This window comes from Syngnathus typhle, linkage group LG21 (assembly GCF_033458585.1).
Source record: "Syngnathus typhle isolate RoL2023-S1 ecotype Sweden linkage group LG21, RoL_Styp_1.0, whole genome shotgun sequence".
Classification (NCBI taxonomy): Eukaryota; Metazoa; Chordata; class Actinopteri; order Syngnathiformes; family Syngnathidae; genus Syngnathus; species Syngnathus typhle.
The window spans coordinates 372014-395011 of record NC_083758.1 but is presented as its reverse complement, the minus strand read 5'-3'; the positions used below and the strand labels follow the sequence as shown (position 1 = coordinate 395011).

The following is a 22998-nucleotide window of genomic DNA, read 5'->3' as shown; positions in this document are numbered from 1 at the left end:
AGAAACATGACCATCATGCCTTGCTTCTTTTTCTACTGCCTCCACGTCTTTGTTCACCTCCTTTTTCCTAGAGTCGCCATCTAGTGGTGATGCCAGCAACTATAATAAACCGATAAATGAAGTCAAAACATGCCCATCATGCAGTGCCTCTTTTCTCCTGAGAACCCTAAAACGGTATGAATTTGTATTTATTGAAAATCTCCAACATTACCGCAGAAAAATATATATACTTCTTTTTCTGAACGAGTTTTGAAAATGACATTTTCTTAACATTTGGAGAACAAGAATTGTACTAAAAGATCCTGGAACAATGATAGGAAAATCTCAAGCAAAAAAAGACATTTTGACCATATTTTAGAACAGTTACGTAAATTCTTGCTGCCGCCTAAGATGAGCCGTCATGAACTGTCATGTACTGATATTGTACTGTGGGCCTACGTGATGACGTAGTGAAGGAGTGACGTTCAGGGAAATGAATATGCAGACAGAGCGGCAAGTTGATGGCCCTCTGTTTCATGAATAAAAGTGATTAAAGACATCGGTTCGGGTCCTGATTAAATTCAGAGTGCATTACCTAATAAAGATATAAGGTGAGCACACAACATGAACTTGAATCAAATCCGATCAAGACGTCGTTGACTTTCTGCTTCATCCTGTGAGAATGAAGCTAACGGATTGTGATGTAAACTACTTTTTATTTGACCAGTAGAGGGGGGCGCACCGCTCCTGGAGGTACTGCAATACCAGGTCGATGCATAGAGTGGACGGAGCAAGCCCCTATACCATCTCCCTGTTGCGAAAATCCAATTAATACATGGTCCCCGGATAGGGAACGTATCAGATATTAATCTGATAAGAACAGATTCTACACCTGGTCTTAGCCAAAAGGCCGAGAAGCGATGTACTGAAACTGGTCTGAGGAAACCACTTAAATAAAGAGACTGTGGTGTGCAAGGACTGGAGTCGGAGGCGGAGTGATAAATGACGGTGCCAACGGCAGTTGTTTTAATGACATTTATAATTAGCTTCTCTCAACCACGGGCCGACTCTTTTCCCTTCGAGATCCTAACACACACTCCTCAAACAGGAAACTCCCACACGTGTAAAACATCCCACCGGAACTCGGCAACGTGAACTTAGGTTCCGGGTGAATTATGTCAACCCACTACAAGACTACCAATTCAAGTTACGGTTTAAATATATCGACTCATACTAATGCTTCTTTTCCTGCGCATCACGTGATTCCCGTTTCTTTTTGTGGTCAGGTGCGGAAGTCAACGCTGCTGCCATCTAGCGGTGTAACGGCATATACGCTTTAACAAATAATAATCACTCGCAGGGCACACAGAGACGAAAAACCGTCCGCACTCGCACCTACGGGCAATTTGGAGCGCTCAATGGGCCTATCATGCATGTTTGGGGGAAATGGAAGGAAACCAGAGTGGAGAACGTGCACAATGCAAACAAACAGGTCAGGGAGTTGGAACCGAACGCAGCAGAGCAAGCATGGACTCACAACGACACGTTTAGAGTGTAAACGTTTCCATAGAATTGCCAAACACCAAATACTTGTTCGAACTATACATCTTAGTTGAGTGTTAAGGCCTCCTAAATTTAGCAAATATATGAAGATCTATTTTTATTAAAAGGAAATGGTTGCTAGTGTGACACCGCCTGTTACTTTGGTGAGACCAGCAATGGGGTGGCCCGTTTGGACAAGCCGAAATCAGTTCACTCTTGTTTCTCTTCAGATCGTATAAATCTTTCGCCTTTTACTAAAGATTTCCGTGGGGAGGAACAACAAGAGTATATCTCAAATTTTTGATGCTCTGTGAAAGCGGAGCTTCCTGTACTTGTCAATGGAAAGTAATCAAAATTCCTGCTTTGTTGCCATTAATTCTGCCATAGCTTACAGGTAACATCCACCCATTCAAATATAAAACTATCTAATATGAGCAATAAATAAATATATTTTCTACTAATTATACTATATGTAAGGAACAATAAACGGAGCCATTTAGCCATTAATATATTTATTATTAAAGTTAATTCAGATTTGTGTCGAAGTTGTAAAGATTTAAGCCGTGTAAATGAATACAGCCATAAGTACTTCAGGTTCATAATTCACGTGACGTAATACTTTTTTCTACAAAATTCAATAGATGACTCTCCAAGAGCAAGAATGCCACTGCATTTAAATCGTTTTTTGGGCGGGAAATTACACTTCCGGTATCGATATCGGATCGAATATCGGGTATTTTGGGTAGGAAATACTTGGTATCGGATCGATTCCAAAATCATTGGTATCGCCCATCCCCACTGGACATCATAAACTGGTGGCCAGCCAATCGTAGGGCCGATATGTTTTCTATTTTGTTGTAAAGGATAGAATTCTTCTGCTATTCACATTTAGATAAAGGTCATGAACTTGACTGAATCAAACCCTTTCAACACGTTTTTGACTTTCTGCTTTATCCTGTGAGAATGAAGCGAACCGATTCTAATGGCTTCCTGACTTAACTATCCTTTATTTGACAAGCAGAGGGGGGTGCACCGTTCCTGGAAGTACTGCAATACCAGGTCGATGCGTGGAGTGGACGGAGCAAGCCCCTGATTCCATCTCCCAGTTCCAAAAATCAATTTAATATATGGTCCCCGGATAGGGGACGTATCAGATATTAAACTGATAAGAACAGATACTACACTTGATCTTAGCCAAAAGGCCGAGAAGCGATAACCGAAAGTTGGTCTGAGAAAACTACTTAAATAAAGAGACTACCAATTCAAGTTACGGTTTAAATATATTGAGTCATACTAATGCCACGTACCGACCACCGTAACAAACCTCAACTATTAACAGTTTGGAATGATAATGCGTCACCGGGCTGTTTTCAACCTGTGCATCGGTTGCAGATTTTCGTGTGTTCGTGGAGGTTTAGTGTCACGTGGTTCACGTTGACCCAATAGAATAACGATGAACTGAGCTCCTGATGGGAATAGCTTTTAATGACCAACAAAACGAATTGGTCATTCGCCAAAAACAATCGGATCTTTGGATACATTTCGGGACCGAAGGCAAGATAGCTGTTTGACGAACATTTTGACGGGAAAAAAAACACGCAGCAAAAAAACACGCGGCCCACTTCGCCAAACTACTTCCTGTTTCCTGCTGTGGCAATTTACATTAACCCTCGAACGCCACCATCGCAGTGGAGGTGAATCGCATTCCAATCCACGCCAGCATTTCTTAACACTCATTTGAGGAAATTACGATCGTCTTTTGTTTCCCGATTTGTGTTGAATAAAAATCTGAAATTACACATTTGAAAATAACACACGGAAATCGGATCATTTCCATTTCTCTCATACCAAAAGTACACGGACCAAGACATACAACTGTTTATACGTTCAAAACTCACACTCAAAATAGTTGCCCAATCGATAGGTGACGCTGTTTGAAATATCAGGTATCCATAATCCTGTGCGCCAACAATGTTTCAAGGAAAAAACACATTGATGAACACAAAATACTCGTTTAAACTGTCTATTTAGGTTGAGTCCTTCTAAATGTAGTAAATCTATGAACGTCTATTGTTTGTATTAGAAGGAATGGTTGCTGCAATTTCACCGATCGCCTTTTACTAAAGATTTCCGTGGGGAGGAACAATGAGAGTTCATCTCAATTTTTTGATGCTCTGCGAAAGCGGAGCCACCTATACTTGTCAATGGGAAATAGTTAATAGTCCTGCCTTGTAGTTATTAATTCTGCTAAAGTTTACAGACCAAATTGGTTAAGCTTTAGGGACAGCTTTTGGTGACATCCACCCATTCAAATATAAAACTATTGATTATGCATTGAGCAATAAATTAATATATTTTCCACAAATTATACTATATGTAAGTAACAATAATAGGAGCCATTTAGCTATTAAAGTATTAATATAAAAATACCCTCGTAAATACCCATAAACTGATGCTTTGCTTCTCTTTCTACTGCCTCCACGCCTTTGTTCACCTCCTTTTTCTTAGAGTTGCCATCTAGTGGTGGTGGCAGCATAAGAAATGAAGTAAAAACATACCCATCATGCATTGCCTCTTTTCACCTGAGAACCATATGAATTTGTATTTATAGAAAATCTCCAACAGTACCGCAGAAAGATATATATTTCTTTTTCTGAGCAAGTTTAGAAAATGACATTCTCTTAAAAATTTGAGAACAAGGATTGTACTAAAAATTTCTGGCACAATTTCTGATTTAAAGAAAGACATTTTGATCATATTTTTTCGTATATCCTTGCTGCCAGCCGCCATGAACTTGAATCAATGACGTCATTGACCCTCTGCTTTATCCTGTGAGAATGAAGCTAACGGACTGTGATGTAAACTACTCTTGATTTGACCAGTAGAGTAGGGGGTGCAAAAATCAGTTGTATGTCTGGGTCCACGTACCTGTTGGCCAGTTTTTCTTTATAGTGTAGGTAAATGGAGAACCGGAAATGATCCGTGGGGCTATTCCAGAAAGCAGGTTATATGAAAGTTATAACATATACGTTCGTATCAATAACGGGTCGGGAACGTAGTAATTACATTTTATTTTGCAATTACTAATTTGTTGAATGAAGTTCGGCAAGTAGGTGCACAGTTGCAGAGCACAGCTTGATGCACCATCGCTCAGTATGTGGCGACCATGAAATTTGACTTCGTGTGAGGGTTTTTGTATTGTACAGGAGAATCAGGGGAGAGCGCGAACGCAGTCCCCCACCACCAGAAATTGTGCAGTCGAGATTCCCACATTTGGGGAATTCGCAGGGGTCAGCACAACCGGAGTGCAATGGCTGAGCCTCACCCTGGGTGAACCACCTTCTTGATCATGGTATCTCCCCTGCCAGGTAAGTATGAGTTGTATACGTCGCCGGGGCCGACGTTTTCACCGCGCACACCATCTACAGTCAGAGGCTAATTTGGTACAAAAGTGTGAGCACACATATTCAGTGGATGAGACAGCATTCGTAGAACTGTTAACATAGTATATCGTATTAGAGAGAAGCTGTCTATTAGTATTAGTCATTCAAAACCAAAACATTTTAAATTAAGTAAAAAATAGATTCAGAAACATGACCATCATGCCTTGCTTCTTTTTCTACTGCCTCCACGTCTTTGTTCACCTCCTTTTTCCTAGAGTCGCCATCTAGTGGTGATGCCAGCAACTATAATAAACCGATAAATGAAGTCAAAACATGCCCATCATGCAGTGCCTCTTTTCTCCTGAGAACCCTAAAACGGTATGAATTTGTATTTATTGAAAATCTCCAACATTACCGCAGAAAAATATATATACTTCTTTTTCTGAACGAGTTTTGAAAATGACATTTTCTTAACATTTGGAGAACAAGAATTGTACTAAAAGATCCTGGAACAATGATAGGAAAATCTCAAGCAAAAAAAGACATTTTGACCATATTTTAGAACAGTTACGTAAATTCTTGCTGCCGCCTAAGATGAGCCGTCATGAACTGTCATGTACTGATATTGTACTGTGGGCCTACGTGATGACGTAGTGAAGGAGTGACGTTCAGGGAAATGAATATGCAGACAGAGCGGCAAGTTGATGGCCCTCTGTTTCATGAATAAAAGTGATTAAAGACATCGGTTCGGGTCCTGATTAAATTCAGAGTGCATTACCTAATAAAGATATAAGGTGAGCACACAACATGAACTTGAATCAAATCCGATCAAGACGTCGTTGACTTTCTGCTTCATCCTGTGAGAATGAAGCTAACGGATTGTGATGTAAACTACTTTTTATTTGACCAGTAGAGGGGGGCGCACCGCTCCTGGAGGTACTGCAATACCAGGTCGATGCATAGAGTGGACGGAGCAAGCCCCTATACCATCTCCCTGTTGCGAAAATCCAATTAATACATGGTCCCCGGATAGGGAACGTATCAGATATTAATCTGATAAGAACAGATTCTACACCTGGTCTTAGCCAAAAGGCCGAGAAGCGATGTACTGAAACTGGTCTGAGGAAACCACTTAAATAAAGAGACTGTGGTGTGCAAGGACTGGAGTCGGAGGCGGAGTGATAAATGACGGTGCCAACGGCAGTTGTTTTAATGACATTTATAATTAGCTTCTCTCAACCACGGGCCGACTCTTTTCCCTTCGAGATCCTAACACACACTCCTCAAACAGGAAACTCCCACACGTGTAAAACATCCCACCGGAACTCGGCAACGTGAACTTAGGTTCCGGGTGAATTATGTCAACCCACTACAAGACTACCAATTCAAGTTACGGTTTAAATATATCGACTCATACTAATGCTTCTTTTCCTGCGCATCACGTGATTCCCGTTTCTTTTTGTGGTCAGGTGCGGAAGTCAACGCTGCTGCCATCTAGCGGTGTAACGGCATATACGCTTTAACAAATAATAATCACTCGCAGGGCACACAGAGACGAAAAACCGTCCGCACTCGCACCTACGGGCAATTTGGAGCGCTCAATGGGCCTATCATGCATGTTTGGGGGAAATGGAAGGAAACCAGAGTGGAGAACGTGCACAATGCAAACAAACAGGTCAGGGAGTTGGAACCGAACGCAGCAGAGCAAGCATGGACTCACAACGACACGTTTAGAGTGTAAACGTTTCCATAGAATTGCCAAACACCAAATACTTGTTCGAACTATACATCTTAGTTGAGTGTTAAGGCCTCCTAAATTTAGCAAATATATGAAGATCTATTTTTATTAAAAGGAAATGGTTGCTAGTGTGACACCGCCTGTTACTTTGGTGAGACCAGCAATGGGGTGGCCCGTTTGGACAAGCCGAAATCAGTTCACTCTTGTTTCTCTTCAGATCGTATAAATCTTTCGCCTTTTACTAAAGATTTCCGTGGGGAGGAACAACAAGAGTATATCTCAAATTTTTGATGCTCTGTGAAAGCGGAGCTTCCTGTACTTGTCAATGGAAAGTAATCAAAATTCCTGCTTTGTTGCCATTAATTCTGCCATAGCTTACAGGTAACATCCACCCATTCAAATATAAAACTATCTAATATGAGCAATAAATAAATATATTTTCTACTAATTATACTATATGTAAGGAACAATAAACGGAGCCATTTAGCCATTAATATATTTATTATTAAAGTTAATTCAGATTTGTGTCGAAGTTGTAAAGATTTAAGCCGTGTAAATGAATACAGCCATAAGTACTTCAGGTTCATAATTCACGTGACGTAATACTTTTTTCTACAAAATTCAATAGATGACTCTCCAAGAGCAAGAATGCCACTGCATTTAAATCGTTTTTTGGGCGGGAAATTACACTTCCGGTATCGATATCGGATCGAATATCGGGTATTTTGGGTAGGAAATACTTGGTATCGGATCGATTCCAAAATCATTGGTATCGCCCATCCCCACTGGACATCATAAACTGGTGGCCAGCCAATCGTAGGGCCGATATGTTTTCTATTTTGTTGTAAAGGATAGAATTCTTCTGCTATTCACATTTAGATAAAGGTCATGAACTTGACTGAATCAAACCCTTTCAACACGTTTTTGACTTTCTGCTTTATCCTGTGAGAATGAAGCGAACCGATTCTAATGGCTTCCTGACTTAACTATCCTTTATTTGACAAGCAGAGGGGGGTGCACCGTTCCTGGAAGTACTGCAATACCAGGTCGATGCGTGGAGTGGACGGAGCAAGCCCCTGATTCCATCTCCCAGTTCCAAAAATCAATTTAATATATGGTCCCTGGATGTATCAGATATTAAACTGATAAGAACAGATACTACACTTGATCTTAGCCAAAAGGCCGAGAAGCGATAACCGAAAGTTGGTCTGAGAAAACTACTTAAATAAAGAGACTACCAATTCAAGTTACGGTTTAAATATATTGAGTCATACTAATGCCACGTACCGACCACCGTAACAAACCTCAACTATTAACAGTTTGGAATGATAATGCGTCACCGGGCTGTTTTCAACCTGTGCATCGGTTGCAGATTTTCGTGTGTTCGTGGAGGTTTAGTGTCACGTGGTTCACGTTGACCCAATAGAATAACGATGAACTGAGCTCCTGATGGGAATAGCTTTTAATGACCAACAAAACGAATTGGTCATTCGCCAAAAACAATCGGATCTTTGGATACATTTCGGGACCGAAGGCAAGATAGCTGTTTGACGAACATTTTGACGGGAAAAAAAACACGCAGCAAAAAAACACGCGGCCCACTTCGCCAAACTACTTCCTGTTTCCTGCTGTGGCAATTTACATTAACCCTCGAACGCCACCATCGCAGTGGAGGTGAATCGCATTCCAATCCACGCCAGCATTTCTTAACACTCATTTGAGGAAATTACGATCGTCTTTTGTTTCCCGATTTGTGTTGAATAAAAATCTGAAATTACACATTTGAAAATAACACACGGAAATCGGATCATTTCCATTTCTCTCATACCAAAAGTACACGGACCAAGACATACAACTGTTTATACGTTCAAAACTCACACTCAAAATAGTTGCCCAATCGATAGGTGACGCTGTTTGAAATATCAGGTATCCATAATCCTGTGCGCCAACAATGTTTCAAGGAAAAAACACATTGATGAACACAAAATACTCGTTTAAACTGTCTATTTAGGTTGAGTCCTTCTAAATGTAGTAAATCTATGAACGTCTATTGTTTGTATTAGAAGGAATGGTTGCTGCAATTTCACCGATCGCCTTTTACTAAAGATTTCCGTGGGGAGGAACAATGAGAGTTCATCTCAATTTTTTGATGCTCTGCGAAAGCGGAGCCACCTATACTTGTCAATGGGAAATAGTTAATAGTCCTGCCTTGTAGTTATTAATTCTGCTAAAGTTTACAGACCAAATTGGTTAAGCTTTAGGGACAGCTTTTGGTGACATCCACCCATTCAAATATAAAACTATTGATTATGCATTGAGCAATAAATTAATATATTTTCCACAAATTATACTATATGTAAGTAACAATAATAGGAGCCATTTAGCTATTAAAGTATTAATATAAAAATACCCTCGTAAATACCCATAAACTGATGCTTTGCTTCTCTTTCTACTGCCTCCACGCCTTTGTTCACCTCCTTTTTCTTAGAGTTGCCATCTAGTGGTGGTGGCAGCATAAGAAATGAAGTAAAAACATACCCATCATGCATTGCCTCTTTTCACCTGAGAACCATATGAATTTGTATTTATAGAAAATCTCCAACAGTACCGCAGAAAGATATATATTTCTTTTTCTGAGCAAGTTTAGAAAATGACATTCTCTTAAAAATTTGAGAACAAGGATTGTACTAAAAATTTCTGGCACAATTTCTGATTTAAAGAAAGACATTTTGATCATATTTTTTCGTATATCCTTGCTGCCAGCCGCCATGAACTTGAATCAATGACGTCATTGACCCTCTGCTTTATCCTGTGAGAATGAAGCTAACGGACTGTGATGTAAACTACTCTTGATTTGACCAGTAGAGTAGGGGGTGCAAAAATCAGTTGTATGTCTGGGTCCACGTACCTGTTGGCCAGTTTTTCTTTATAGTGTAGGTAAATGGAGAACCGGAAATGATCCGTGGGGCTATTCCAGAAAGCAGGTTATATGAAAGTTATAACATATACGTTCGTATCAATAACGGGTCGGGAACGTAGTAATTACATTTTATTTTGCAATTACTAATTTGTTGAATGAAGTTCGGCAAGTAGGTGCACAGTTGCAGAGCACAGCTTGATGCACCATCGCTCAGTATGTGGCGACCATGAAATTTGACTTCGTGTGAGGGTTTTTGTATTGTACAGGAGAATCAGGGGAGAGCGCGAACGCAGTCCCCCACCACCAGAAATTGTGCAGTCGAGATTCCCACATTTGGGGAATTCGCAGGGGTCAGCACAACCGGAGTGCAATGGCTGAGCCTCACCCTGGGTGAACCACCTTCTTGATCATGGTATCTCCCCTGCCAGGTAAGTATGAGTTGTATACGTCGCCGGGGCCGACGTTTTCACCGCGCACACCATCTACAGTCAGAGGCTAATTTGGTACAAAAGTGTGAGCACACATATTCAGTGGATGAGACAGCATTCGTAGAACTGTTAACATAGTATATCGTATTAGAGAGAAGCTGTCTATTAGTATTAGTCATTCAAAACCAAAACATTTTAAATTAAGTAAAAAATAGATTCAGAAACATGACCATCATGCCTTGCTTCTTTTTCTACTGCCTCCACGTCTTTGTTCACCTCCTTTTTCCTAGAGTCGCCATCTAGTGGTGATGCCAGCAACTATAATAAACCGATAAATGAAGTCAAAACATGCCCATCATGCAGTGCCTCTTTTCTCCTGAGAACCCTAAAACGGTATGAATTTGTATTTATTGAAAATCTCCAACATTACCGCAGAAAAATATATATACTTCTTTTTCTGAACGAGTTTTGAAAATGACATTTTCTTAACATTTGGAGAACAAGAATTGTACTAAAAGATCCTGGAACAATGATAGGAAAATCTCAAGCAAAAAAAGACATTTTGACCATATTTTAGAACAGTTACGTAAATTCTTGCTGCCGCCTAAGATGAGCCGTCATGAACTGTCATGTACTGATATTGTACTGTGGGCCTACGTGATGACGTAGTGAAGGAGTGACGTTCAGGGAAATGAATATGCAGACAGAGCGGCAAGTTGATGGCCCTCTGTTTCATGAATAAAAGTGATTAAAGACATCGGTTCGGGTCCTGATTAAATTCAGAGTGCATTACCTAATAAAGATATAAGGTGAGCACACAACATGAACTTGAATCAAATCCGATCAAGACGTCGTTGACTTTCTGCTTCATCCTGTGAGAATGAAGCTAACGGATTGTGATGTAAACTACTTTTTATTTGACCAGTAGAGGGGGGCGCACCGCTCCTGGAGGTACTGCAATACCAGGTCGATGCATAGAGTGGACGGAGCAAGCCCCTATACCATCTCCCTGTTGCGAAAATCCAATTAATACATGGTCCCCGGATAGGGAACGTATCAGATATTAATCTGATAAGAACAGATTCTACACCTGGTCTTAGCCAAAAGGCCGAGAAGCGATGTACTGAAACTGGTCTGAGGAAACCACTTAAATAAAGAGACTGTGGTGTGCAAGGACTGGAGTCGGAGGCGGAGTGATAAATGACGGTGCCAACGGCAGTTGTTTTAATGACATTTATAATTAGCTTCTCTCAACCACGGGCCGACTCTTTTCCCTTCGAGATCCTAACACACACTCCTCAAACAGGAAACTCCCACACGTGTAAAACATCCCACCGGAACTCGGCAACGTGAACTTAGGTTCCGGGTGAATTATGTCAACCCACTACAAGACTACCAATTCAAGTTACGGTTTAAATATATCGACTCATACTAATGCTTCTTTTCCTGCGCATCACGTGATTCCCGTTTCTTTTTGTGGTCAGGTGCGGAAGTCAACGCTGCTGCCATCTAGCGGTGTAACGGCATATACGCTTTAACAAATAATAATCACTCGCAGGGCACACAGAGACGAAAAACCGTCCGCACTCGCACCTACGGGCAATTTGGAGCGCTCAATGGGCCTATCATGCATGTTTGGGGGAAATGGAAGGAAACCAGAGTGGAGAACGTGCACAATGCAAACAAACAGGTCAGGGAGTTGGAACCGAACGCAGCAGAGCAAGCATGGACTCACAACGACACGTTTAGAGTGTAAACGTTTCCATAGAATTGCCAAACACCAAATACTTGTTCGAACTATACATCTTAGTTGAGTGTTAAGGCCTCCTAAATTTAGCAAATATATGAAGATCTATTTTTATTAAAAGGAAATGGTTGCTAGTGTGACACCGCCTGTTACTTTGGTGAGACCAGCAATGGGGTGGCCCGTTTGGACAAGCCGAAATCAGTTCACTCTTGTTTCTCTTCAGATCGTATAAATCTTTCGCCTTTTACTAAAGATTTCCGTGGGGAGGAACAACAAGAGTATATCTCAAATTTTTGATGCTCTGTGAAAGCGGAGCTTCCTCTACTTGTCAATGGAAAGTAATCAAAATTCCTGCTTTGTTGCCATTAATTCTGCCATAGCTTACAGGTAACATCCACCCATTCAAATATAAAACTATCTAATATGAGCAATAAATAAATATATTTTCTACTAATTATACTATATGTAAGGAACAATAAACGGAGCCATTTAGCCATTAATATATTTATTATTAAAGTTAATTCAGATTTGTGTCGAAGTTGTAAAGATTTAAGCCGTGTAAATGAATACAGCCATAAGTACTTCAGGTTCATAATTCACGTGACGTAATACTTTTTTCTACAAAATTCAATAGATGACTCTCCAAGAGCAAGAATGCCACTGCATTTAAATCGTTTTTTGGGCGGGAAATTACACTTCCGGTATCGATATCGGATCGAATATCGGGTATTTTGGGTAGGAAATACTTGGTATCGGATCGATTCCAAAATCATTGGTATCGCCCATCCCCACTGGACATCATAAACTGGTGGCCAGCCAATCGTAGGGCCGATATGTTTTCTATTTTGTTGTAAAGGATAGAATTCTTCTGCTATTCACATTTAGATAAAGGTCATGAACTTGACTGAATCAAACCCTTTCAACACGTTTTTGACTTTCTGCTTTATCCTGTGAGAATGAAGCGAACCGATTCTAATGGCTTCCTGACTTAACTATCCTTTATTTGACAAGCAGAGGGGGGTGCACCGTTCCTGGAAGTACTGCAATACCAGGTCGATGCGTGGAGTGGACGGAGCAAGCCCCTGATTCCATCTCCCAGTTCCAAAAATCAATTTAATATATGGTCCCCGGATAGGGGACGTATCAGATATTAAACTGATAAGAACAGATACTACACTTGATCTTAGCCAAAAGGCCGAGAAGCGATAACCGAAAGTTGGTCTGAGAAAACTACTTAAATAAAGAGACTACCAATTCAAGTTACGGTTTAAATATATTGAGTCATACTAATGCCACGTACCGACCACCGTAACAAACCTCAACTATTAACAGTTTGGAATGATAATGCGTCACCGGGCTGTTTTCAACCTGTGCATCGGTTGCAGATTTTCGTGTGTTCGTGGAGGTTTAGTGTCACGTGGTTCACGTTGACCCAATAGAATAACGATGAACTGAGCTCCTGATGGGAATAGCTTTTAATGACCAACAAAACGAATTGGTCATTCGCCAAAAACAATCGGATCTTTGGATACATTTCGGGACCGAAGGCAAGATAGCTGTTTGACGAACATTTTGACGGGAAAAAAAACACGCAGCAAAAAAACACGCGGCCCACTTCGCCAAACTACTTCCTGTTTCCTGCTGTGGCAATTTACATTAACCCTCGAACGCCACCATCGCAGTGGAGGTGAATCGCATTCCAATCCACGCCAGCATTTCTTAACACTCATTTGAGGAAATTACGATCGTCTTTTGTTTCCCGATTTGTGTTGAATAAAAATCTGAAATTACACATTTGAAAATAACACACGGAAATCGGATCATTTCCATTTCTCTCATACCAAAAGTACACGGACCAAGACATACAACTGTTTATACGTTCAAAACTCACACTCAAAATAGTTGCCCAATCGATAGGTGACGCTGTTTGAAATATCAGGTATCCATAATCCTGTGCGCCAACAATGTTTCAAGGAAAAAACACATTGATGAACACAAAATACTCGTTTAAACTGTCTATTTAGGTTGAGTCCTTCTAAATGTAGTAAATCTATGAACGTCTATTGTTTGTATTAGAAGGAATGGTTGCTGCAATTTCACCGATCGCCTTTTACTAAAGATTTCCGTGGGGAGGAACAATGAGAGTTCATCTCAATTTTTTGATGCTCTGCGAAAGCGGAGCCACCTATACTTGTCAATGGGAAATAGTTAATAGTCCTGCCTTGTAGTTATTAATTCTGCTAAAGTTTACAGACCAAATTGGTTAAGCTTTAGGGACAGCTTTTGGTGACATCCACCCATTCAAATATAAAACTATTGATTATGCATTGAGCAATAAATTAATATATTTTCCACAAATTATACTATATGTAAGTAACAATAATAGGAGCCATTTAGCTATTAAAGTATTAATATAAAAATACCCTCGTAAATACCCATAAACTGATGCTTTGCTTCTCTTTCTACTGCCTCCACGCCTTTGTTCACCTCCTTTTTCTTAGAGTTGCCATCTAGTGGTGGTGGCAGCATAAGAAATGAAGTAAAAACATACCCATCATGCATTGCCTCTTTTCACCTGAGAACCATATGAATTTGTATTTATAGAAAATCTCCAACAGTACCGCAGAAAGATATATATTTCTTTTTCTGAGCAAGTTTAGAAAATGACATTCTCTTAAAAATTTGAGAACAAGGATTGTACTAAAAATTTCTGGCACAATTTCTGATTTAAAGAAAGACATTTTGATCATATTTTTTCGTATATCCTTGCTGCCAGCCGCCATGAACTTGAATCAATGACGTCATTGACCCTCTGCTTTATCCTGTGAGAATGAAGCTAACGGACTGTGATGTAAACTACTCTTGATTTGACCAGTAGAGTAGGGGGTGCAAAAATCAGTTGTATGTCTGGGTCCACGTACCTGTTGGCCAGTTTTTCTTTATAGTGTAGGTAAATGGAGAACCGGAAATGATCCGTGGGGCTATTCCAGAAAGCAGGTTATATGAAAGTTATAACATATACGTTCGTATCAATAACGGGTCGGGAACGTAGTAATTACATTTTATTTTGCAATTACTAATTTGTTGAATGAAGTTCGGCAAGTAGGTGCACAGTTGCAGAGCACAGCTTGATGCACCATCGCTCAGTATGTGGCGACCATGAAATTTGGCTTCGTGTGAGGGTTTTTGTATTGTACAGGAGAATCAGGGGAGAGCGCGAACGCAGTCCCCCACCACCAGAAATTGTGCAGTCGAGATTCCCACATTTGGGGAATTCGCAGGGGTCAGCACAACCGGAGTGCAATGGCTGAGTCTCACCCTGGGTGACCCACCTTCTTGATCATGGTATCTCCCCTGCCAGGTAAGTATGAGTTGTATACGTCGCCGGGGCCGACGTTTTCACCGCGCACACCATCTACAGTCAGAGGCTAATTTGGTACAAAAGTGTGAGCACACATATTCAGTGGATGAGACAGCATTCGTAGAACTGTTAACATAGTATATCGTATTAGAGAGAAGCTGTCTATTAGTATTAGTCATTCAAAACCAAAACATTTTAAATTAAGTAAAAAATAGATTCAGAAACATGACCATCATGCCTTGCTTCTTTTTCTACTGCCTCCACGTCTTTGTTCACCTCCTTTTTCCTAGAGTCGCCATCTAGTGGTGATGCCAGCAACTATAATAAACCGATAAATGAAGTCAAAACATGCCCATCATGCAGTGCCTCTTTTCTCCTGAGAACCCTAAAACGGTATGAATTTGTATTTATTGAAAATCTCCAACATTACCGCAGAAAAATATATATACTTCTTTTTCTGAACGAGTTTTGAAAATGACATTTTCTTAACATTTGGAGAACAAGAATTGTACTAAAAGATCCTGGAACAATGATAGGAAAATCTCAAGCAAAAAAAGACATTTTGACCATATTTTAGAACAGTTACGTAAATTCTTGCTGCCGCCTAAGATGAGCCGTCATGAACTGTCATGTACTGATATTGTACTGTGGGCCTACGTGATGACGTAGTGAAGGAGTGACGTTCAGGGAAATGAATATGCAGACAGAGCGGCAAGTTGATGGCCCTCTGTTTCATGAATAAAAGTGATTAAAGACATCGGTTCGGGTCCTGATTAAATTCAGAGTGCATTACCTAATAAAGATATAAGGTGAGCACACAACATGAACTTGAATCAAATCCGATCAAGACGTCGTTGACTTTCTGCTTCATCCTGTGAGAATGAAGCTAACGGATTGTGATGTAAACTACTTTTTATTTGACCAGTAGAGGGGGGCGCACCGCTCCTGGAGGTACTGCAATACCAGGTCGATGCATAGAGTGGACGGAGCAAGCCCCTATACCATCTCCCTGTTGCGAAAATCCAATTAATACATGGTCCCCGGATAGGGAACGTATCAGATATTAATCTGATAAGAACAGATTCTACACCTGGTCTTAGCCAAAAGGCCGAGAAGCGATGTACTGAAACTGGTCTGAGGAAACCACTTAAATAAAGAGACTGTGGTGTGCAAGGACTGGAGTCGGAGGCGGAGTGATAAATGACGGTGCCAACGGCAGTTGTTTTAATGACATTTATAATTAGCTTCTCTCAACCACGGGCCGACTCTTTTCCCTTCGAGATCCTAACACACACTCCTCAAACAGGAAACTCCCACACGTGTAAAACATCCCACCGGAACTCGGCAACGTGAACTTAGGTTCCGGGTGAATTATGTCAACCCACTACAAGACTACCAATTCAAGTTACGGTTTAAATATATCGACTCATACTAATGCTTCTTTTCCTGCGCATCACGTGATTCCCGTTTCTTTTTGTGGTCAGGTGCGGAAGTCAACGCTGCTGCCATCTAGCGGTGTAACGGCATATACGCTTTAACAAATAATAATCACTCGCAGGGCACACAGAGACGAAAAACCGTCCGCACTCGCACCTACGGGTGTTAGGGTTTGCAGAATATCTTCATCGTATGATTATGTTGGAATATAACCTGTAATAATTTAACTAGTTTGTCCTGTCTAGACAAAATTAGTTTACCAAAGTGCTAAGATCATTTCAACTTATTGACTAGCTGCAGAGGAAGCAATCAAAGTTGCTTTGTTTACAGAACGTCGTAAAAGGTCCCCTGCTATGCTTTGATCAGCAGGGACCGGCTGCTTCACCCCAACCTGTGTATTCCGAAACCCCCACTTGCAACCCCACTTTGTTTCTCTCAATAAATAAGCGCCTGACGAGGCCTGAGTCAGACTTCATTCGATCATCGCTGAGAGCACAGCGACGAGTGAACTCTCCGCCTGCAGGTGTCTAAAACGACTAACTTGTCTCCAGTGTGGTCCTTGCAAAATAAGTTAGAGTGAACACCACCCTAACATTTTTGGTGCCGAAACCCGGGACCCTCATACCCGCCATCTGGCTGACGGAGGAGGACGTGCTGCATTGTCGACAAGCCAGCGTCCTTTATGGGGACCTGGAGAAGAAAGTCCTGGGAAGAGAATTTCTTCGCTGGGCCAGCATCTTAGGTCTGCCTTCGTCTGTCAGAGGTGGTTTGACGGGGTCCCACATTACAGCGGACCAAGGGAGACAAGTAAGTCATAGAAAAAAGCGCAGATACGGCTTTGGTTTGTCCGAGCTATGAGATACGGCTTTGGTGTTTCCAAGCTATGAGATACGGCTTTGGTGTTTCCAAGCTATGAGATACGGCTTTGGTGTTTCCAAGCTATGAGATACGGCTTTGGTGTTTCCAAGCTATGAGATACGACTTTGGTGTTTCCAAGCTATGAAACAGCTGGGGTTTCAAGTCCCAGTGGAAGGAACGGGCTAAGAAAAAGAACAGAGCTTCTTTTTCTTAAGTGAAGAAGGGCGTGGATTCTTTTTTTTGTCCGTTGTTCCAAGCTGTTTGCATGAATGTTGTGTGGTTGAGAGTGTGCGACTGGTAGGATAAATTGACTGCAGAGAGAATTTGGTGGAAGGTCAATTTAAACCTGCATTAGAGACCAACAAGGCGGCAGGCCGCCATTCAATTCAAACTCCAGCTCAAATTTGGACTGTTGGAACTGTGGGAAACGGGGCCACTTGGCGAGAGCGTGTCGTCGTGCAAAACAATACCAATCAAAGGGTGGAGGAAGAGGCAGAGGAAAAGCCAAATTTTCAACATGTCAAGCTTCCCCCCCCCTTTTTTGACCGCTCATGCTAATACAGAGACATGGTATGCTACATTTAATAGAAATTATTGATTGGTTGTGTTGTAAGATTATACGATCTTCTATATGCAAGCTGAATCTGAGAGGTTGAGTTCTTTAAATTTGAAAACAAAGAAAAAACTTAATTTAATTAATTTGCCAGCCGTTTTTATTGTATTGAGGTTTTTTTGGGATTAGTGGATTGTTCTATCAGGAACCTTGAATTGAAAATGGTATGTGAATGTTGTGTGGAGTGCTTGGATGAATTGGGACCAATGTGATGGAATGTGTGTGAGATGCAAATGAGCATTGATGACTGAATGCCCGACTGAAGGGAAAATACAGGTTGAATGATTGAAGTTGTTTGAGACTGCTATGGGCAAGTAGTTGAGCGACTTTGAAGGAAGAATTATTTTGAGTAAGTTAGATGCTAGGAAGGGAAATAAAAAACCCGAGCAAATACAAACGAAAGAAAAATAAAGGTTGCTTTTGACAAGAGTTGCGAAGAACAGACGAAGAACAGTCCTTGACCCGGCATTTGCGTTTGGCGGTCGTTGATGTGGTTCCCAGACCTGTGTCTTGTGGTTTGTCATTTGTAACGTTTGGCTGTTGTGATCCTCCCAGACAGACATAAGTGATTTGCGCTTTTGTTGTATGTTGTAATTGGTTAGTGGGAGGACTGCTGGAGCTTGCTCCTTCGGTGTCTCACCTGTGCCTTCCTGCCTTCCATTGTCTCCACTTAGACTGGACTGTGGAGGGGGGAGTGTGGTATTGTGGTGTGAAAAGGGTGTAGGAGCCGGCTCCTGTGGTGATTGATATTGTAATTTGATTGTGGGGGAGACTGATGTAGGTGTGGGGCTCTGGACTCTGCGGGTAGCTGTTTGCTGGGTTGGCGCGAGTGGGGGTCAGCGGCATTGATTGTCCCAGTACTGGCCAGGCTGGGATAAATCAGTATGAAAATGCCGGGCCCCCCCTCTTGCTTCCCTTGCTGTGGCTGCGCGCGGAGTGGGTCGTACCCACTCCAGGGATGTGCTGAGTGCGTGGTGGCAAGTGATGTTGAAGCAGGGTGATGCCTAGGGAAGGTGTGACAATAGTTGCACGAAGACTAAAAGGCACTGAGGAAAGAAAAAAGAAAAAGAAAAAGTATAACCAACACGTCAAAATAGAGGATGACGTCTGCGCAGCGTTGTTTGTTGGTGTTGTTTGTGAGCTCTGTCTCTGCTGTTTTTGTGTTGTCTGTGTGTTGTGTTATGTGTTTCGCTAATATAGGTGCACTAAAGAATTTATTTATCTGTAGTCTATCTGATTTGCACCGCAAAACAAAACCGATTTTGTTAAGATAGGAAGGAAAAATAAAAAAATAAAAAATAAAAAGCGAGCAATTTGTTTATGGGCAGTAACTGGTCCACGCTCCTTTAGTGCCTAGCCTTGGTTAGACAAAATTTGAGAGATGGAAAGAACTTGCTTTCTGGAATTAGATGATGTACAATTATGAAATACCGACATTTCAAAGCTAAATTTAAAATTTCAGAATAAGAGAGCGATTGAGTTTGTTAAAGTTATGGAACTACAACAGTTAACTATTATATTATTTTATCAGCAGTTATTTTTTTTATTTTTTTTATTTTTTTGTTATTCGATTGGTGGATTGGGTTGTCACGTTGAGAAAGGAAAGGAAACGATACAAATGGGCAGCTGTATTGAGCCATGGTGTTGTCACGTGCCGTTGACACCTGGCTCAACAGGGGGGATGGAAGGGCAGTTCAGTCAGCTTTATACAACATATGAATTTGATTCATATTCAAAACGTTTATAATTTTTTTTTGTAGAGCTTGTTTAACATGTGCTTAACACGATCCACAGGGTTATAATGCCTGGTCATAATAGATGCATTCTAAAAATGGATTGAATTGGCTTCAAAATAAACACTGAAGGCCTTAACAGTGGCAAAAACGTTATGTAAAGAAATAATAGTTTGTCAACAACTGCTGTAGATGTTAAAGAATGGAATCAATATCTCGAAAATGAATGTGGATAGTTTGTTTACTGATTGTGAAAATGTTTGACAAAGTGTCCTATATAATATCCGTTGAATGGAAGAAAAAGAAAAGAAACCATTGCTTTTAGAGACTGTAGTCAACCAAAATTATATATGTACCGACATGCCAAGATCTGAGAAAAAGCTGGAAAAAACAAAAACATAATGTCTTTAAATTTGAGAGGCGACGATGATCTGACTAAAATTGATGCAATTAAAGTCCCCAGAGGAGTTCCTGATTAATAAGAATTAATTGACCAAATTGAAGCGGGATGGGAGTCCTCCATTTGCTGCTGGTGGACGATGAACAAGAACGTTGACAGGATAAATTACATCCATTGCAACATGCAGAAATTGGGCAAACGGACACAAGTGGGACTTGAGGCAGTGCACGAACAGCTAGCCATGCCTTCCCTAATGTCAATCCAGAACCGCAATGCTCTTGTTATGTTGTTGTCTGGGAAAGGAAGGGTCTGCGCAATGTTCAGGGAACAATGCTGCACCTTCATCCAGAAGGACACCGCCCCTGATGGGAGCCTGACGAAGATGATTGCAAACTTGCAATCCCTCAACACGAGGATGAAAGAGCACAACAAGTGGATGACTGCTTTTGGGAAGTATGAAGCCCTCGTGTCCTAAATAACTGCTATACTCACCTTGTGTGGAGGTTGTTGTATTCCATGTCTCCGTGCTCTGTTTAATCGTCTTATCACTACAGCAATCTCGCCCATGGACGACGAGATGGCCCGGGTATGCCTAATGTCTGAACGACAGCATGTTGATAACGATGATGGTGATGCAGTTTTTGCACTTGAGTTTGCAGACTTTTTCCCAGATCTGTGTGTTTCCGAATAATGATGTCGCAACATTTATCCTCTTTGGTGGAAATACTTGTGCGCATACTTGTGATCCGACAACTGAAAATCAAGTGAAGTGGTTGTTTTTGGTAATGTAAAAATTTAGCAAATGCGTGATAAGCAGGAGGGAAATGTTGGAATAATTTAAGTGAAGCCTTGGCCTGCCAGACCTGTAGGCCTTGTCTTTACGAGTTTATGGCTTTCCTTTTATCTACGTTCTTTCTCTTTAGTGACAGGGAAGTCTCTTTAGTTTCTTTTGATCCCTGTCAGCCATATGTGTCCTTCCTGTCCTTATGTTATCTGTGTGTTTTTGTTTCTGTAAGAAGCCTTCACTAACAATGAGCAGAGCTTATTTGCATAGGCAAAATGTTCTTATTTGGTTGAAAGAAACTTCATTCCTTTTAGTTAACTGTAGCTTTGGTTCATAGATGGTTAGAAGTTATCCCATATTTACTCAATGTTTGGACAAGTCACTCATTCTTATTGCGTGTTAATTTACTAAGTAGATAAAGTCTAGCCAAGGTTTAGTTGCATTGTTCCACAGGAAAGTGGCAATTGAAGTTATCTGATCTCACTCGCGGACGGCTCGGCCAACAACTGGAGGAGAACAGATGGACAAACTCTGCGGGGGTCACGGGCCGACAATGAAGTGCTAGTTCACACCACACTACATTCCTTAGCTAATCAACGTTGCTACAGACACAATCTTCCCTCCCTTTGGTGTAGCAACGCCTCTGTAACCAGGGCAACCAAAACAGTGATGAGAGGAGCAGAACATCTCAAATGACTAATGCAAAGGTTGCAGAAAAGGTGCTGTTTTTTGCTGTTTTCTGGACGTGCTGCTGTCCTTTCGGTGGCGGATCCAGGTCCAGATCACCCCAACGTTCCCAAGAAGGAGGGGGACGGAGCCTGCGTCGACTGGACCCTATAAATTGGTGGAGCGCATCTCACATGCCGTCCGGCTGGCCGGCAAAGGAGGATCGTGGTATCATCTGTCCCAGTGCACCCCAGTGAGGGGTTCCTGCAAGGAACCAGACCAGCCATCGACAGTCCCCGCCCCAGTTCATACAGAGGCAGAATAATCCTCTTCCCCCTTGGTGGCCAGGTAGTCCACCCTGAGCCACTGAAGACAACGACCACGCAGCAGACATTCCCGAGTTCTCCCCGGACGGAGCAGATCTGCAAAGGGGGTGAGAATCGAGCTCACCCTCCACCAGTGGGCGTGCCAAGCCCCCAACGGCTGAACAATCACGAGCAATTTTTATCTTGATTGATAACAGTCTGGTCGCCTAAGGCAGAGGGACCGTGTAACTCTTTTCCTGCACATAATCTGGCCGCAGGTTTTTTGAGTTACACATACTTTGGACTGGAGTATTGTGGGAGAACCTCACCTTCACTGGAAGTTATTGCTTTCATTGTATTTTCTTACTTGCGTTTGATTGATCGAGGTTGACATAATCATATGATAAAACAGGAGGGATATGTTAGGGTTTGCAGAATATCTTCATCGTATGATTATGTTGGAATATAACCTGTAATAATTTAACTAGTTTGTCCTGTCTAGACAAAATTAGTTTACCAAAGTGCTAAGATCATTTCAACTTATTGACTAGCTGCAGAGGAAGCAATCAAAGTTGCTTTGTTTACAGAACGTCGTAAAAGGTCCCCTGCTATGCTTTGATCAGCAAGGACCGGCTGCTTCACCCCAACCTGTGTATTCCGAAACCCCCACTTGCAACCCCACTTTGTTTCTCTCAATAAATAAGCGCCTGACGAGGCCTGAGTCAGACTTCATTCGATCATCGCTGAGAGCACAGCGACGAGTGAACTCTCCGCCTGCAGGTGTCTAAAACGACTATCTTGTCTCCAGTGTGGTCCTTGCAAAATAAGTTAGAGTGAACACCACCCTAACAACGGGCAATTTGGAGCGCTCAATGGGCCTATCATGCATGTTTGGGGGAAATGGAAGGAAACCAGAGTGGAGAACGTGCACAATGCAAACAAACAGGTCAGGGAGTTGGAACCGAACGCAGCAGAGCAAGCATGGACTCACAACGACACGTTTAGAGTGTAAACGTTTCCATAGAATTGCCAAACACCAAATACTTGTTCGAACTATACATCTTAGTTGAGTGTTAAGGCCTCCTAAATTTAGCAAATATATGA

At 41.5% G+C, this 22998-nt stretch overlaps 13 non-coding genes across 13 annotated transcripts; 3 read left to right on the top strand and 10 right to left on the bottom strand.

Annotated features, from left to right (window-relative positions):
* Window positions 1-710: 710 nt before the first annotated feature.
* Window positions 711-901, bottom strand: LOC133145836 (U2 spliceosomal RNA). Its single transcript, XR_009711086.1, has one exon. It is a non-coding gene; the product is annotated as a U2 spliceosomal RNA (small nuclear RNA).
* Window positions 902-1731: 830 nt separating this feature from the next.
* LOC133145984 (U5 spliceosomal RNA) lies at window positions 1732-1845 on the top strand. Its single transcript, XR_009711225.1, has one exon. It is a non-coding gene; the product is annotated as a U5 spliceosomal RNA (small nuclear RNA).
* Window positions 1846-2543: 698 nt separating this feature from the next.
* On the bottom strand, window positions 2544-2735 carry LOC133145767 (U2 spliceosomal RNA). Its single transcript, XR_009711016.1, has one exon. It is a non-coding gene; the product is annotated as a U2 spliceosomal RNA (small nuclear RNA).
* A 1998-nt stretch (window positions 2736-4733) lies between these two features.
* Window positions 4734-4897, bottom strand: LOC133146027 (U1 spliceosomal RNA). The gene has a single exon (XR_009711262.1). It is a non-coding gene; the product is annotated as a U1 spliceosomal RNA (small nuclear RNA).
* A 921-nt stretch (window positions 4898-5818) lies between these two features.
* Window positions 5819-6009, bottom strand: LOC133145835 (U2 spliceosomal RNA). The gene has a single exon (XR_009711085.1). It is a non-coding gene; the product is annotated as a U2 spliceosomal RNA (small nuclear RNA).
* An 830-nt stretch (window positions 6010-6839) lies between these two features.
* On the top strand, window positions 6840-6953 carry LOC133145983 (U5 spliceosomal RNA). The gene has a single exon (XR_009711224.1). It is a non-coding gene; the product is annotated as a U5 spliceosomal RNA (small nuclear RNA).
* Window positions 6954-7651: 698 nt separating this feature from the next.
* LOC133145810 (U2 spliceosomal RNA) lies at window positions 7652-7836 on the bottom strand. The gene has a single exon (XR_009711060.1). It is a non-coding gene; the product is annotated as a U2 spliceosomal RNA (small nuclear RNA).
* Window positions 7837-9834: 1998 nt separating this feature from the next.
* Window positions 9835-9998, bottom strand: LOC133146022 (U1 spliceosomal RNA). Its single transcript, XR_009711258.1, has one exon. It is a non-coding gene; the product is annotated as a U1 spliceosomal RNA (small nuclear RNA).
* Window positions 9999-10919: 921 nt separating this feature from the next.
* On the bottom strand, window positions 10920-11110 carry LOC133145834 (U2 spliceosomal RNA). The gene has a single exon (XR_009711084.1). It is a non-coding gene; the product is annotated as a U2 spliceosomal RNA (small nuclear RNA).
* Window positions 11111-11940: 830 nt separating this feature from the next.
* On the top strand, window positions 11941-12054 carry LOC133145982 (U5 spliceosomal RNA). Its single transcript, XR_009711223.1, has one exon. It is a non-coding gene; the product is annotated as a U5 spliceosomal RNA (small nuclear RNA).
* A 698-nt stretch (window positions 12055-12752) lies between these two features.
* LOC133145766 (U2 spliceosomal RNA) lies at window positions 12753-12944 on the bottom strand. The gene has a single exon (XR_009711015.1). It is a non-coding gene; the product is annotated as a U2 spliceosomal RNA (small nuclear RNA).
* Window positions 12945-14942: 1998 nt separating this feature from the next.
* On the bottom strand, window positions 14943-15106 carry LOC133145726 (U1 spliceosomal RNA). The gene has a single exon (XR_009710977.1). It is a non-coding gene; the product is annotated as a U1 spliceosomal RNA (small nuclear RNA).
* A 921-nt stretch (window positions 15107-16027) lies between these two features.
* Window positions 16028-16218, bottom strand: LOC133145833 (U2 spliceosomal RNA). Its single transcript, XR_009711083.1, has one exon. It is a non-coding gene; the product is annotated as a U2 spliceosomal RNA (small nuclear RNA).
* Window positions 16219-22998: the final 6780 nt, after the last annotated feature.